Source organism: Wasmannia auropunctata, unplaced genomic scaffold, assembly GCF_000956235.1.
Source record: "Wasmannia auropunctata unplaced genomic scaffold, wasmannia.A_1.0 LD334486.1, whole genome shotgun sequence".
Taxonomy (NCBI): domain Eukaryota; kingdom Metazoa; phylum Arthropoda; class Insecta; order Hymenoptera; family Formicidae; genus Wasmannia; species Wasmannia auropunctata.
In genome coordinates this window covers 32,985-50,750 of record NW_012028404.1, presented here as the reverse complement: position 1 = coordinate 50,750, position 17,766 = coordinate 32,985, and the positions used below count along the sequence as shown (strand labels likewise).

Genomic DNA, 17,766 nt, shown 5'->3' with positions numbered 1-17,766 from the left:
TATCCCCTGTGTGCCTTGTCGACTCAGTCAATTTTCAACAAAATGACGTTTTTAATCGGCCATATTGAAACCGCCATTTTTAAATAAAATCACGATTTTTTTAGAAAATAGCCACATAATTCATCTTTAAGATGAGCCCAGAAAGAAGTTTATATCTTTATTTTTCTGGAAGATATGAATTTTTAAACATTGGGGAAAAGAGGCTTCAACGCAGGTAACACGGCAGTTTTAAAATAGGATACTAATATGTATTATTTTGTTTGTAAATCTCGTTGTATTATCGATGATTTTTGTTATATCTCTTTCTTTATGTGAAAATTTTGGTTTCAATACAATGAGAGATAGAGAAGCGTAAGATTGATGGTTAAAAAGCTGTTTTCTCTCTCTCTCTCTCTCTCTCTTCTTTTTCTCATTCACTCTCGTAGATAGATGTATATAGTGTATTATAATTGCTTTATTAAAAGATTGCTGAAAAGGATTGATAGAAAAACCATTGCTAGAAAGGATTGCTAGAAAAACTATTGGTGAATATTGTTACATCTGCTGCCCGAACAGAAACGTTACAGTCATTCGGCGTCGTTCTACTAAATGATACAAATAGCGTGGGATTTCTATATTTCAGTATCTTTCAAAAAAAATTTTAGATATATGAAAAATTCTATGTATATGAATACATACCTACGAGAAAGACTGGAACTTATATCTCGTTTATGCGATAAAGAATCGCATCACATAACGATGCTGAGCATGTAAATCGCACGCAGGCGTCTATTGAATATAAGTAGAATTCTCGACGCTAAGGCTGGCCAAGGGCAGATCTCACAGAATTCGAAAGATCAATGATGAGCCGGCCTCGTATCTTGTCGTTCCCAGCATAATGAGAAATTTCTCGCATTTTCAAGCGTTTGTATTAATGTTAATACGATTTCATAGTCGCGCGTAAAATCTCATCAAACCCCTCATAAAATTAATAAATTTTAATATTATTGTCTCGTCAGAATATCACATCAATTAAAAACGTCTAAATGAGTCTATGTATTTTAAGCGATTTGGGGAATACCTAGAAATCGTTGGGCTCATCTTTTTTCTTACTCAATTTTACTTACTAAATCTGAAAATTGTAGTTAAAATTATCTCATTATTCGGGAAATACTTTTTTCCCACATTTTAAACAAAAGAAACAGTTATTTATTTTAATAATTCTTGGATTGAGCAAATGAAATTGGGTGGCAAATGAAAGAAAAAAGATGTATATCCTTTTCAAACTACCTAAAATGCATAAACTCTTTTATCGGTAATAATTTACAGTGCACATTTTCAATAAGGCTCACACCCGAATATAGACTCAAATAGTTTGCATGAACAAACTGCTTAAAAAATTCAATTTTTAAGCCTAAATCACAAAATTAAAGAAATGTAGTTAAATTAAAATAATTTAATTAAAATATTGAGATAAAGAGCGAGTATTGCTAAATTTTCTTCTTTTTTTTAGTAATATACGTCGTATATTCTGCATGCTTGTATATTTGTTTCTAAATAAGGCACGGCGAATTATTTATTAGTTTCATTATCTTCCACTTTAATATTTCGAATCTGCAAGCTCTTTTCAGATATGATTTCCCTTGATTGGGAATAGTTCAATATAAATTTTTGAAACAGCTTATATGCATATGAGAATCGTTCCTAGCAATATGTTATCTCGTCTTCAACAATCGTAAAAATCGATTTTATATCATTAAAAAGGTTTAAAACCCTCGGTCTGAAGATGAAGAATTTATGTATTGTCAAAATTCTGTTTGTGTTACGCGTTACCTACTAAAATATTTTGTTGTTGATTTAATTGTTTATTTTTTAAGCAAATGTACGCTTACAAGCGATCTCGTGGTTTTCGCAATTTGTCAAGACAACCGCCAGGGGATACGTACGCTTAGTATCCGATTCGCATCGCGTACGTCGAAACCCTCCCGAAACGTGAATAGCATACATAAGTCATCCAGAAATATAAGAATTGCCATTTAACTCAGAATTTTTTCTTCCGCTGCTCCTTCAAATATTCCATCGTTTCCGTGAAAATAATACATTGATTTATTACGCGATTTTGTTATAATATAATATGCATAACAAAATGCGGATATGCGGAAGAAATACGTACTTTTAAACTTGTTTATACTTTATTAGCAATATCACTAAATATATCAAGATCTTTCTGAAAATCAACTGATTCACAATTTGGTTTTCTATCTCCCTTTTCAGGTATACTTAGACTAAAGTTATGTTAAAAAATTTTATTTCGATGGTAATAAATATATGTTGCTAAATGTAATGTAATGTACACTAATTTAAAAAAATAATTTTTTTTAATTATAGAAAAAATTATAAGATTGTTTTCTAAAATGTACTTGTTTATACATTTATGTTTTTGATTATGGAAAATTTCTCTGTTCGTAGATGTATCATCGTATATACATATATATAGGTATACACGTATATATCATTACGCACATACACATAACAGCATATAACACAACCGCGTATATTTCTACAGTTATGTTTTTACAGATTTTAATATAATTAATGTAATCTTATTATTATTATTGTTATTTTTTCCAAAAAGGATGAAAACATAAAACGATAATCTAATATTTTTATTGTTTATGAAAGTCAGCTACAAAAAAAAGTTTTTAGAAATCTCCGGGAGTCTCTTTTACTATCTGATATCCTCAATAACAAATAAAAAGGTCGTTCTATATTCCAATAGAATACTAAAAACGAAATATCTGACAAGAAAGAGAAGAGGATTTTATGGTAATACAAGAGCAATCGTATACATTCATTAATTTGTTCCTTCAATTAACCGTAAGTTAAGAAGTTTCGAATATATTTATATATTATACGTATAAATGAATTTACATATACATTTAAAATCAATTTTTGAAAATCAATTATAAACAAGCAATTTGTCTCATAATTGTCTCAAAGACTATTTTATTAAATATTTTTATTAATATATAATTTACAAATGGATTTCATAAAAATTATGGATAATATAGATATTAAAAGAAGTACTCTCTAAAATGCAGTTTTATAAAACTTTATAAAATATCTAATAACATATAGACGTAATGTGTGATTCTTTAGTTCATAAACAGATTTATTATGTTCGTCATTACAGATGTAAAATGATTCTTTTTTTAAAAGTTATGTTTCCTATGTGTAGTTATCTAACATTTTTTAAAAGATAAGATGTTGATTTTATTATATATTTATGTAAAATATGTTCAAATAGAAAATTTTAGAATGAAAATTTTTAGTAAAAAATTTTCTTTGTTAAAATAGCAAAAATGCGCTCAAGAGAATTAATACACCTTTGTAGATAACACATGTCATTTGAATATAAAAACTGTAATAGCTGAACAAAATTAAGTCTCATCTATTATAGGGAACAAATTTTATTTTGTATAAAGAAAAATGTAAAGATGTTCACCCACGGGAGCACACGATTGTATTTATACTCCCAGAGAGCAAATGTTACAGACATCTTGCACCTTCAAAAATTCGAAAATAAAAAGGGAAAGAAAAAAAGAGAAAATATTTCATATATCTTCGGCTTTGTATCTCCTCTCTCTCTCTCTCTCTCTCTCTCTCTCTCTCTTTCTTTCTACAAAAAATATTTATTTGGAAAAAAAAAAGATGGAATTATCACAGATCTGCGAGGTCCGGTATTTTAGAAGAAAGTTAATCCAGCCGATGAAGTAAATCGCAGTTTTACGTAAATGATGCTCGTTTTGGATGCAAAAAAAATCGAGCTTTCGCGCGAAGAGAGTAATAAGTAACCCCCCTCCAGCTGTGATTGTCACCTCAACCTGAAACTTCTCTGTGATTAATATTTCATTATAAGGTACCATTTGGCATATAGTCCAGTCTCAAAAATGAGAACTAAAAAAAACGGGCGAAAAAACTACCTTTTTTGGATCATTCTTTTATTTACTTTTCTAAAAATTTTGTGTGATAAGATAACAATAAATGTAAAATATTTGGATATTTTAATCATACATATTAAAGTAGAGGCCTATGAGAGCCGGATATTGTGTGTGATAATTTTTACAATATCCAACCACACGCAAATTGCACACCGCATATTCGTCGGTCTTGAAACACAGTTCATTTTATTACATTAGGCCGGAATCACTTGTAACAAATCAATTCGATTAACGATTTAATGCTAATCTCTTTGATGCTGATATGCATTTATAAGAATCTCCTCCCTCCGAATCTGAGAAAGAATTTATTGCGAAAAATATCATCTTAGCTTCCAGTCAGGAAAATTTTCTAAATTTTTTCTCTAAATTATTTGAATATTTTAATCCTTTAACAGATTTTTATAGGATTGGGAATGTTATCTTAAAAAAATAACGCGTTACCGTTACCGCTATTTTTTTGTAAAAAGTAACTTGTTACTGATTTTAAAAATTAACTCACCACCGTTACTTGAAAAGTAATGATTTGTTACCTTTTCGTAATTCTAAAATAGGTTTAATTAAATTTTAAATTTATATTATTTGATAATGATTATTAAATGTAATAAATATTAAAACTTGAAACTCTTTTAATCTAGTCCATTCCAATATTCACTGTTAGTACTGAAAATCTATAGGTAGTACAGTATACCTATGTAATGTGAATTATATAATTAGATTTTTAATACTGATAGTGACTATCGAAATGTAGCTTAAAAGATATAGAGACAAAATATTTTTCAAAAAATAAATTAAAAATCTATTACCGTTACAGATAGAAAAAAAAAATTATCGTTACTGAAAAAAAAGAAACGAAAACGGTAACGGCGTTACAAATAATGCATTACTTGATGTCAGTCCTGATTTTTACCAATATGCAGTAAAAGATTGTAAAAGACAAAAGACTTGCTGTGTTCTCATTTAGATAATTCTACGTACAATTTTATTGGACGCGTTTACTTAGAACCGCCGGGTGCTTTTCCGTAAATAATACAGCTTGTTGCGACACTGACCTTCGATTGAGAAGCCAAGATTGTCGTGAGTCTGCATCAAGTGCGTTGCCAATTCATGCCAAACGCCACTGACGGCTCTGGCTTCCGCAACTATAGCTTAGCCTACACGTGCTTGGCAATGTGTATGTGCGGCATTTGGGTATCATACGTTAATCATATAGGTAAAATAGGTGAAATTTGGTTACGAACGTGGCTTTCTTCCGTAATATTCGTCTGGTTAAAATTTTCCGCGGATGCACGCTTCGTAAAACATCGTCAGGTCATCGATAAAGCGCAGAGCGATGGTAACGACGAATCGATGCTCGCCCGACGCAAACCTCGGAGCGTGCCAAATGTTCAAGTTTCATTATCCTCTACATACCTAGTTTTCGTCTTTGTCCTACTTTTTGTTGCCTAATATACGCTGAACGTTCAATATATATGTCGTTATGGGTACCCATTTCGTGTCCAAAATTCTATTATAACATAAAAATTTGAAAAATTCAATAACTAAGCAATGTTACTTAGGGCTCGCGATTAATATATCAAAAAAATCTTTTAATCCTGTAAATGTGCATTTATCTATTCCACAAAAATATATTTCTAATTATTATTACAGGAAAATCAATCCTGAATTGAAGAAATCTTTTACTAATTGTAAGACCGAAGTCATAGAAGAAACGTTTAGCATAGATATTGATCAATGTTATTCATTACGACATAATCTACTTATCACGAATTAAGAGATTCATAAAAGTAAAACTGGCTTAATTAATTTTGCACAATTTGAAATATTAAATTTACCCATACATATACATAACCCATTCAACATTAAAATTTATAAATAGAAAAGAGTTAAAAACTTAAATTTTTTTCTTATCTCATAAATTTATCTAATTTCTATATAATTTTTCTTAATTCAATAGTAATAATAATGTACTGTTTATATGCTTATTTATTGTGTGTATTGTGTGTTAGCTGTTTATGTATAAAACAACAATGTTATTATTATTATAGTTTTTCTTTTGTAGAGAAAATCTTTGTTACATATGACATTTACATATTACAAGACTGTACAAGAAAACATTAATGAAACGCGCACACAGTTCAAATAGAGAGAGAAGTTACTCTTGGAAAACTAAATTCTAAAGTTTCGTAGTTACAAAGTTCGCAAGATTGCTTAACGATAGATTGCGTTCGCAGTCGCGGCCTTCGTCTTCGTCTTCGATAAAGAGAATTATTGGAGAAACATCTTAATAAGATGTTGAGCAAAATTTCTGTCGCGAAGTCTACGATTAAAGTTACCGATAGACAAACGGTCTACGATGTGATATACTTTGCATGATTAAATTGCAATTTGGACAATTAAATTTTATGGCATTTAATATAATTTATAGCTAATCATTTTCATAGTTTATATTAGCCTTACCCCATTAAAGATGTCAACAAACCAATGTTCTAGGTTGCACTGGAATAAATAATTTTATTTTTATCTTTGTCTTTCATCTTTGTGAAGAAGGATATCGTCGTTTTTCTCAATTATTTCGATCTTTCGATTAATAACTCAATTGTATTAAATAATAAAGTATCCTGTTTTAGACGTTTCAGTAGTTTTTTATGCCTTTCATCACTCAAAGTTATCGTCACTTGGGACAAACTTTGTTTAGTTCCAGAAGACAAATTCATTTCGGTGAACTTTCGTATTGAAAATATGTAGATGTAACAGATAATACAGGCCGTACGACATTGTATAATAATAATAATAATAATAATGATGATAAAAATATTAGTAAAGGCATAGACTATACAATATTTCCAATATTTTATTGATTTCCCGATTTATTTACTCGGAATTGTTTTGCATGGTTCTTTACAAATTTTTTTTTCTCGTCGAAATTTTTTTTCTTTCTATATCATTCTCTCAACATCCTCTAAATATCTATATTACGTTTTATTATGATTACGCGTGATTTGACATTGACAATATCATACAATATGGCATACACATGGCATGTATAATTATATTCATTGTCAGATATCACAACATTTAATATATGATATAGTTACATGGCGTAATACATTTTACAAAACTGTATAATTAAAACGTATTGAAATTGGGGAAAATATGGTTACATGTGTCCTTATTCAGTAGCTGCAATGCAGGTCGCGTCGTAGGGCAGCGATCGATTTAACGAGCGTGGGGTACCGAGGTACGTGGTGCTTAATACCCTTGAATACGAAATTTGTAATTCGACCTTCGAGCTGACGGGCTCTCAAAATAGATAATCGAATGCGCATGTTTATTTTTGGTCGTTCTTAATCATATAAATAGAATGTCATTACTCGATCCAAGGGAAGCGACTCACTGAGATGCATATGTCTCGCGTCGCGTCAGAATATCATTTCGCGATACAAACGATCGTTTTCTCTGTCGCTCATACAAATATATAGTATGATATATATACATATATTATGTTATCAATGATGGAAATGGAAAGAGAGATAATGAAAAGACTTTCATTATAATTAATATCTAAAGAAATTTTGCAAATACGAGTTAGAGATATTTAAAATGCTTTCACAGAACTAACAATAAGTACTTAAGAAAAATAAATATATATGTATTTAAGAGGAATCTTTATGGTTTATTTTATGCCAAAAAAATTATTTTTGCATTTATATGACTTTTACTTTTATGCATAAAATCATTTATCATTGTTCTATACAAGAGCGTTTTATATAAATTATTCAATTTATTTTTTAAAGTATAAGTACTTGTTAGTTCTGTGATAGGTATTATACCTATCACAGACTATACATCTTTATATATTAGTTTCAATTAGCTGAGCACAAGATCAAATACATCAATAATCTATCGATAGATTATTGATAAAGAGTTACAAACGCGCGGGGAACATCTTGAAAACGTAGGACTTACAAGATTCAAAATAATAAATGCCGCCGTATGGAATGTTGAATATTTTCGAACGCTCGAGTGAATACTGAGGTGGAAACCTTGAGACGCTGCAATTGAATAACGCCACGCTAGTTACGTAAGAGACCGTCGCATCGACAAGATTGTTGTAACGAAGAATGTCTTGTACCATGCTTCGTTGTTTTCAGTCTGTTGCAATCAGAACAGTACCTGCAAGATCGGCATCGAGATTAACGGCGCAACATTAACGTTTGTCGTTTCTTTTTTGCTACTGCATTCGATGGTTGTTTTTGATGTTATATTAATATATTATATTACTCACATAATGGACATTAAAAAGGCAGCATTTCCGTTACAACTTGATTAAATCTCACGAGGCGAATTAATACTTCTCGCGTTAACTTTTATCCGTACGAAATCTTTTAATCTGTAAAATTGCTATTTACAAGAGTTAAATAACTTAATTTAAGCCCTAAATTATTTTATACGAAAGAATTGATTTAAGCGGGTAATTAATCTATTAATCTATATGTCAAAATAGTAGTTATAGAATACCTACTTATACAGTTAATTTATTGACATATATTTTCTTGAAGATTATCAACTATCCGAAGATAAAGCGAATGCAAGTGATGAAAATTGTAAGCTAATTTGACATACGTAATTTCGCGTAGTTTCATCATTGGTTTTTGGAACGACATTTGTTATTGTTTATTGGAAATGAAAATATAATTTTATATAAATTGTTGCCTGCATGTGTTATTATTGTCTACAAACAATTAGAAATCAATTAACAATAAGAAAACATATATGCTTAACGTTTAATCGGATGCAAAATATAATATTGATTTAATACTATAACATTTCTCGGCGCTCTAAAGATTAAATTTTATTCGAGTAGTAAATGTGCGAGAAGATTTTACTATGTATTATTTTAATCAATTTATTGTGAAATTTTCGACAAATAAAACATAAAAGTACTATAATTTAAAAAAAAATCTGAAAATTATTAGCTTATTATTCTAACTTACTTTCTTTTTATGATGCACGCACGCACGCACGCACGCACGCACGCACGCACGCACGCACGCACGCACGCACGCACGCACGCACGCACGCACGCACGCACGCACGCACGCACGCACGCACGCACGCACGCACGCACGCAGCACGCACGCACATACACACATACACTTGAAATGTTACAGGTAGAAGGATAAAAACTCTTATATGTTTTCACTTAAAAAAATTACAATTTAAATCAAGATTTGCGTGTGAACTTGTTAGTGGACTTACTGCATGCAAGATAAATTTAGAACAATCAATGTGCAATAAGACCCTCAAACGTTCCTCAAAACTTGTTGAAAATTTAATTATCTTCGTCAACCTCTACACGATCTAATTTTTAAACAGTAAAGACTTACTATAATGACCAAATAAATATTTTTATATGTTTTTATCGTAATATCTTTATCAAGTGCATTAATGGAGTATGTAGTAATGTATTAAGTGTTCATTGTTCACGTATAAATGTACATATGTGTATATTAAACTTGATTAAAATTGCAAACGTCAGAGCAATATTTCTAGGTATGTCGTATATATGTAATATAATATATTCACAACTCTACGAATAACAAGGGAGTATTAGTAAGAAGTATAAGGTAAATGTAACATTAAAATAACTGGAACGCATTACTTACAAGGCATATAGATATTTACATTTGGCCGTAACGCAGCCGTATACTGAGTGCAAGAATTAATTAATTTTTGAATAATCCGTATGTAAACAGCATTTACACAGAATATATCAATGGATTAGTATATCGAATCATGAAAAATCCAAATCTGACGATTATATCACCTTTTTCAAATATACCTGTCATAATTTGTTTTTTTTAATATTTACTTTTTTAAAATAACGTATTTAAAGGAAACAAGATTTTTTTCTTCTTGACCTAATAAGTTTTCATTTTATATACTTCGGTACAGAAGAAAATTTTTCTATAACAAATAATGATACAAAAACAAATATATTTTAAATAGACAAATCATATTTAACAGTTAACACAGATAAATACAAGTCATTTACTACTTTAGTACAATTAGAAAGAAAGGAAACTTCTTATTCTAAAGAATCCTTCGTTGAGACAATTAATCGAAAGTATATGTAATATCGAATCGTCAAACGACACCCTGTCTAGTGTCGAATATCGATCGATTGTATCTTTCGAGAGGCGAAACTTGAAATTTCGACTGGACACAAAATCACACGTAGAATGAAAAGGAGCGTCCACTCCTGTTCAACCAAAAAAAGACGGTAATTATATTGTACTGATTAAATATAAATCCTGAACATTTACTTGTGATATTCGGATAATAAATGAGTCAAAGAAAATTAAATTTGAAGGAATTCAATGCGCGTCTCTTGAGGAACAAAAGTTTTATCCTGAGAATATGTTACATGTAAGTACTTTAGGTAAAAACTCATATATTATCTTGCTCTTATTTGTAGTATGTATTTATAATATAAATATTATCATATGTCTTAATTTAGAAAAAAATAGGCCTGTATTCGGAACTTTTATTAATAAAAGTGCTTTTAAGCATATAATTAATATTACATACTAAAAGTGCTCTTATCGTAAGAATATATAATAACTAGCAAAAGATTTTTATTATCGATAAATAGTTGAAAAACTGTTTTGATATATATAGAAAACGATTCTCTGGAAAGCTAAACCGAAAATAAAAACATTTTACTATGCATTTGTTTCTTATTTTTTCATAAGAAATCACGTCGGCTGGATTCTGTATAAAATTAAATAATATATATTATCATATATAACTACTATACATATATATAATATATAACTAAATTATAAATAATTACATATAATTAAATAATAAATCGTTTTTTACATAACACCTACGCAATTTATGTATAGTACAGGGCAACACTACTATGATTTTATATTGATCTTACACATATGTGATTAATAATTTAATTTATTAACAGCAGGTATAATAATTGTGTAAATAATCACGGACTGGAAAGTAACTATTATGACATTGGTAGTAATTTACGTAACATGAGCAACAACAATAGCCGAAATGACAATGTTTGATTCAGTTAAGGAAGTGGAGCGTAATATCAGTTGAAGCGCGAAGCTTGTTCACGATAAATCTGAAGCTAGCAAGCAATATAAATTCTCGGCTAGCAAAAGCGAATGGTTGGAGCTGTGATAATTGAAGAGTTTGTTGTAAAAAATCCAAATATAAGTACATCTTTCTCAAAAGTTTAAGTAATTAATTTTTATGTATTTATCATCGTTTCATATATACATTTTTTCATAATTTTTATAATATATACATATAATGTTGTATGCGGAATCTAACAGTTAATGTAAATGTGTGAATTTGTTTTAAGTAAACATTTGATTTATTAGCAATTATTTTAAAGATTTATTATTATTATTATTATTATTATTTAATGTTAAAGAAAAAATATAATAAACAATATTTAATTATAAATTTTAATAGTAAACAATTAATCTCTTAGTGTGATGTTCGATCTTTTTAAAGAGTTATTTTCAGAAATAGATAAAATCTTGCAAACTGCATGAAGTTTATTTCGTTTACATAAAATAAAATATATAATTTTATACTTTTGGCTAACTAACAGGCCGCATTATTGTCTTAATTCATCGTATTAAGAATTAATCATAAAATATAATTGATATTTATTTCTCTCTCTCTCTCTCTCTCTCTATCTATCTATCTCTGACCATCATCTATCTATTTATCTATCTGTCTATCTATCTATTTATCTACTTATTTATCTATCTATCTTTGTATTATTTATAAAAAATAATCAACAGCAAGAAAAATATAAAAGTAGACCAATTGATCGTATTAAACATTCTTGAGACAATGAATTAGCTAACAATAAGGGCTTAAATCACTAACTATTAAAATGCGTAATTCCTTATTATATATTATTCATTGATGCTATTTTAATTTGTCTTTTTTTTTAAAGCGCAATAAAGAGACAATATACATATAAAGCCGTAATATTTATCATTCTTTTTTGAGAATGTTTTTTTACGTCAAAAAATTAAATAATCAAATTTTAACCACTATTGCACTTTGATACATAATCGAAGTGAGAGTTGAACGTCATTTTACTCAACATTGTTATATGAAGATAAAAACAATAATAAAAGCTAACATAAGTTTAGCTTTTACATTCAATACTGCTTCAAGATTACCTCGATAATAGCACCTATTGCCTTTTGCATTATATCATGCATACTGTAAATCCGTTTACAGTAAATCTTGCACATTTGACTACATAAAACAATAAATATTAATGCTGAGCAAGTTTTTTTTGCTATTATGACTCTTTTATGAAATATATGTATTGCTATTTCTTTGACATATCATTCATATGTTAACGACTATTTCTTAGTCCATTTACTATATCTTATCGCTTTCAACTAATGTTTTGACCTTGAAAATGATAGTTACCACTTACTTTAAGCTACTTGTTTTGATAAACTTTTATGAGCAGACAAATATTTAAAAACAAAAAAAATACATATAATATTAAAGTCACAAGCAATCATAGATTCATTAATCATATCAATCATATATTCTACTCTTAATCAAAATTTAATGTATTTAAATTTAAAAAAATAATATATGCAAAAAAAGATACAATTTGCAATATAGAACTACATATTTTTTTTAAAGCAACTGAGTGTTTTCTTTACACCAATCGATTCTCATTATTTTGTCCATAAAAGTATTAAGATACAATTATCAAGAAATCAATAGTTTATGAGATATTTCATATTTTATGTTAAAACATGGCATAATAAAGTATAAAATATCTCGTAAACTACTGAATTTTCGATAGCTTTATCTTAATATTCCTATACGCAGAATAATTAAAGGAATCATACATAAAAGGAAGCATGTATAAGATATTCTGTAATTCCATATAAAAATGCGCTACCCTTTATATATAACCTTGAAAAATTTATTTTATCGAAAATTATTTTCACCATTATTTGTTCTTCTTTAGACTGTACAACTTTTGTCTGAAATATTTTTCGCATTTTTTATACTTTTCAAGATATTTCGATGCAAAAATTAAAATGTATACATAACTTAAGGTAGGTAACTGCAGGTTTTCAAGCCCTGAAAAAGGCTTGAAACGCTTTGAAAGGCTTTTGTAATATCAAAACATATTTTCGTAAAAACAAAGAGAAATTCGCAGATATGGCTCAATAAAATGATAAAACCAACTATTGCTTTCTTCTGTCAAAATGTATTCCAAAATTATATTTTCCGAATATTAAGATTTTATTTAAGAATAACTATTTTAACTATAATTTTCGAATTCAGCAAGTAAAATTGAGTAAAAAAAAACGATAAATCCAACAATTTCTGCGTGCTTCCCAAATAAATTCCTTTCGTACATTGCCAAAAATTTCATGAAACATTAAGGAAACATTAGTGATTAATGTAGATAAAATTCAATATAAATATTGTGACATAATTTTGTAACGTTTTAGCGTGCAGAAACTGCGGAAATGGTTTGCCATTGTAGATGCGCTATACTCTAGAGTCTAGCAGCTAGTACAATGCCATTGCTAATTGCCCGACCGTCATTCTCGGTGCTCGACACACGGTGCTCAGATTAATTGCAGAGAATCTGTTACGTGTACATGCATTCGTCAATCGAGATGCGCTTCGCGGTTACTATGTGCTAACGGCGAACATTACAGCATACCATAAGTAACTTATAGACATTAAATAAAATTTAGTGTCTATTTATAGGTATATGCTTGCATCTTAACTACGTAAAAAATGCACGTTCAAATGGAAAAAAATTTGAATATTTTCAATTCGAGATGCATTTTTCATTTTATTTTCACAATAAGAATTGTATGTGCGATGTCTTTAGCACAAATAAAATTTATTGTTTCTAAATTTGAATATTTAAGTAAAAATAAAATAATATCGAATATAAAGAAAAAAGAGTAAGAATGAAAATGATATGATAAAAACAATAATTTCAAAACATTTTTATATAAGACATCTTAGTATATATTGCTAATAAATGAAGACAAATATACTATCTCTGAAATAGAAATGATTAGATAAAGCGATTTTGCTCACTTACATTTTCGGATCTCGATGAAATTTCATCATTTGGACGTAGGCCATGCGTCATTATGAGAATATCGTGAATGTCTTTAAACTATGATCGTATTTTAATAGAATTTTGGCAACCCCATCTATCTGCAGACAATTGTCATCATATTTTAAAATATCATCAAGAAATCTTGTCTTGTACAACATATATTCCTTCATCCTTTAAAATATATTATTCATTGTTACACAAATTAATTTTATTCACATGTGTGTGTATATGAACTTGAAGTTATAATCCTTCTATTTTATTATAAGAAATTTCTATCTGCAGTTACAATCACACACATTACAAACTTAATATAATTTAAATAATTGATTTGTTTTCAGAAATAGATAAATTACAAATTACAATAAAATAATCATTCTTTGCTTGCTTATACTTTCGCGTACGTTCATTGTCAGCGTAAGTTCATATAGGCTACTTATATCATTTTTCTCCAGACGCATGAATCATTCGGAATCAAACAAATTTTATGCGTAATAATACACATGCACCCCCGTCTCCCATTGGAAATTATTATATGCATTCAATCTTATGCTGACAATGAAATTATATCAATAACTTGTTTTAATAAAAAAAAGTCGAACGTAACTGCATTAATAAAATAAGGAATTAAAAATGTACGATTTGATTTGCAATAGATATGCGAGCATTTATTATTACTTTCAAAACTAAACACATTGTTTTTCTTAACATTGTGTAGCTCGCTCAAGTATAGGCTACGTATAGTAATACATAATCCTGCTTAAGTCGGTATGCATACAAGATGCAAGAGGCAAAGTCATGTTGAAGCTAGCTTATGTGATCACTTGTAGATGCAGAAGCGGCTTTAAGCGATTCACAAATTATCATATCTCGTTTATGCAAAAATAATCACGTTTTATTGTCCTTTGTTACGCTGCAGTATAATTCGGGCATTATATAAATTTCTGATTTAAATTATTCTTGCAACCAGAAATCGCAATAAAATCATACAAGTCAAGAATTGCATGCATATAAGTCATTAATGAACGCTGTCTGATCTCTCCAATGTTGGGTTTTACGAATTTAATCATTGTGTTCATATTTGTATTTTCGATATTAAATAAAGTAACGCATCGATTACATTTGCTTTTGATATTGCATACGTAAACAGCTCTTTTAAAATTTGCTAAATTGCTCTATGCCGTATATATCATATCATTTAGAAACACCCCATATACTTTTCCAACCTTTGCCAAAGCTTGCCGTCCAAAATCTCCGACGGATTTGCAGCACGGTGGCGTAATAACACCATTAAAAGTCTCGTAGAATCGGATGGAATTGGATTTTATGCCGTAGAAAATGACGAGCCACAAGAGGCTATTCTTTCCTTTGGAGTCCAACTTGGAAAATTAACGAGGAAAAGTGCCGCTAAAAGAAAACGGAATAGAAAAGTTGATGTACGAATAAATTTTCTATCTCGTCACGCAAAACGAATTACGATATCTACGACAGCTGAAACATGGCTATTTCAAAAATATTCTTATCGGTATATTCCTGGAAAGCGATTTATTTCGAATGATTTTTTTGATTATTTTTATGTTCTAAATAATTTTTTTTATTATAATACTTAATTACAATTATGTTTCTTGTACAATTTGCATGTATAATGCCTTTCAATAGTCAATATACGCAACACCAAGCGAAAGAACATTATGTTTTTGTAATATTTTTTTCAAAAATATTTATTATACAATTATTTCAGTAAATTGAGAATTTTAGAATTGGTTACTTCTTTTCAAGATATGTAACAATTAGCATAAAGAAGTAATTGCTTTCTATTATCCAATCTATCTATTCTATATATCTATTCTCAATCCTAATCTAACAGTCATATCTCTCCTTATTTTACTGTATCTAGTATATATTAACACTTTCGTATGAATTTTACTTTTGTAAAGTAACTTTTTAATGTCTGAAATATTATGGAAAATTTTATTATGGAAAAAATAAATTTATTTTTTTTCAATTTGGATATAGTAAGTCGTGATATATACATACATATATATTGATGAAGTGCAATTACATCTCACGGAGCGGAAAACTAATAACGAACGACTTTTGCTACAGATATTTCATGAACAATGGATTACTGCTTTTTGTTATCGTCTGGTATAGAGTCGATAAGACTGATTGCAATAACGTCTATCGACCCTCGCGCAAAAATGAGAGAAGCCATAATTTAAATAAGCACGATGATTTAATTATATGTGTAATTAAATCTAATGTCATTGCTTGTAATATTTTTAAGTTTTTAGATCATGTAAAAATATATGTCAGAAATCGAGATAAATAATCAAATATATCAATAAAATTTAAATATATAAACGAAATGATTTTTTCGGATTGATAAACATGCTTCATTTTAATATATTTATTTAAATTCGAAATACACAAAAAAATATTATATTAATAAGTAAGAAAAATAATTGGAATCAATTTTAATGGTTTAACTGTAAAAAGGAATAAATTTTCATTATAGTATATAAACTATATATAAATTATATTTAAATATTTTATTATATATATTATATATAAATAATTATATATAAATAAATATATAAATTTTCATTATATATATATAATTTTATTATATAATATAATTGAAAATTTAATATGTATATTACAAATATTGAAGTAAATTTAGTATATACACTAAAAAAATTATATATAAAATACACTATTATATATACAATATACTATTATACAACGTTGCATGTATAATTAGTTTAATACGAACGGTAAAAGAAGTCAAATTTATTTGCGTCTCGTTGTATACTATATCTTGCTGTGACTAATAACTGCGCTTAGTACTAAAGCATTCCTCTTAAGCGCAATTCTGCTTTGTACCCCATTACATTTGTTGATAATTAAATTCCCCGTAAGCTTCAATGTAGGTAGTAGGGGGAACTCGTAAATTTATGTGTGTGTGTCAAAAAACACGTACACAGATCGGATATCGATCTTTTGTTCTACAGCAAAAGCTCTTTTGAGAAATGAATAAGTTAAAGATAAGTTGTCAGATGAAACACACGATTGTGTATAAACGCAAATAAATGGTACGAGTGAACTAGATAGACGACGCTGTAAAAGTACAAACAAGTTTAAATGTACAATGAATATATTATATTTCATCTTGTGCGCTCATGTTCATTGCACAATGTTCATTCATGATTCGTTCGTTCTTGCTAGCTCTGGACTCAGCTTTACAAACTTTCTCTTTCTAATCACTAAGTATTCTCATTCCATTATTTATTATTATATTTTTGTTTCCTACGGACACACATAATATAAACACGTTTATATGTATTATAGAAACCGTATAAAAATAAGAATTACATGTAAATATGCATGTAAATTATTCATTGCATTTGTTATGGCATAAGAGTTGAATATCGATTTATTCACATTTGCAATATTACAGATGATGAGACAAATAATTTACATAAATATATAACTGTTTGGAGAACAAATATTGGAGAATAAATATTAGATATTATATGTATCTAATATTTATTTTATGTAGCTTATTATTAGAGCATATCTTTAGAGCTTGGTATTATTTTTCTGAGATAT

At 28.5% G+C, this 17,766-nt stretch overlaps 1 protein-coding gene across 3 annotated transcripts in view; it reads right to left on the bottom strand.

The window, feature by feature from the left end:
- The window catches only part of LOC105458654 (octopamine receptor beta-2R-like), a 29,646-nt gene that overhangs the window by 8,757 nt on the left and 3,123 nt on the right, over positions 1–17,766 (bottom strand). Inside the window, exon 1 of one of the 3 annotated variants that reach the window (XM_011704124.1) lies at positions 7,947–8,785. The exons of the other annotated variants lie outside the window; for them this stretch is intronic. The gene's annotated coding sequence lies outside the window, so the exon portion shown is untranslated. Of the gene's footprint in view, positions 1–7,946; positions 8,786–17,766 lie in introns of those variants that run through there. 3 annotated transcript variants of the gene reach the window in all.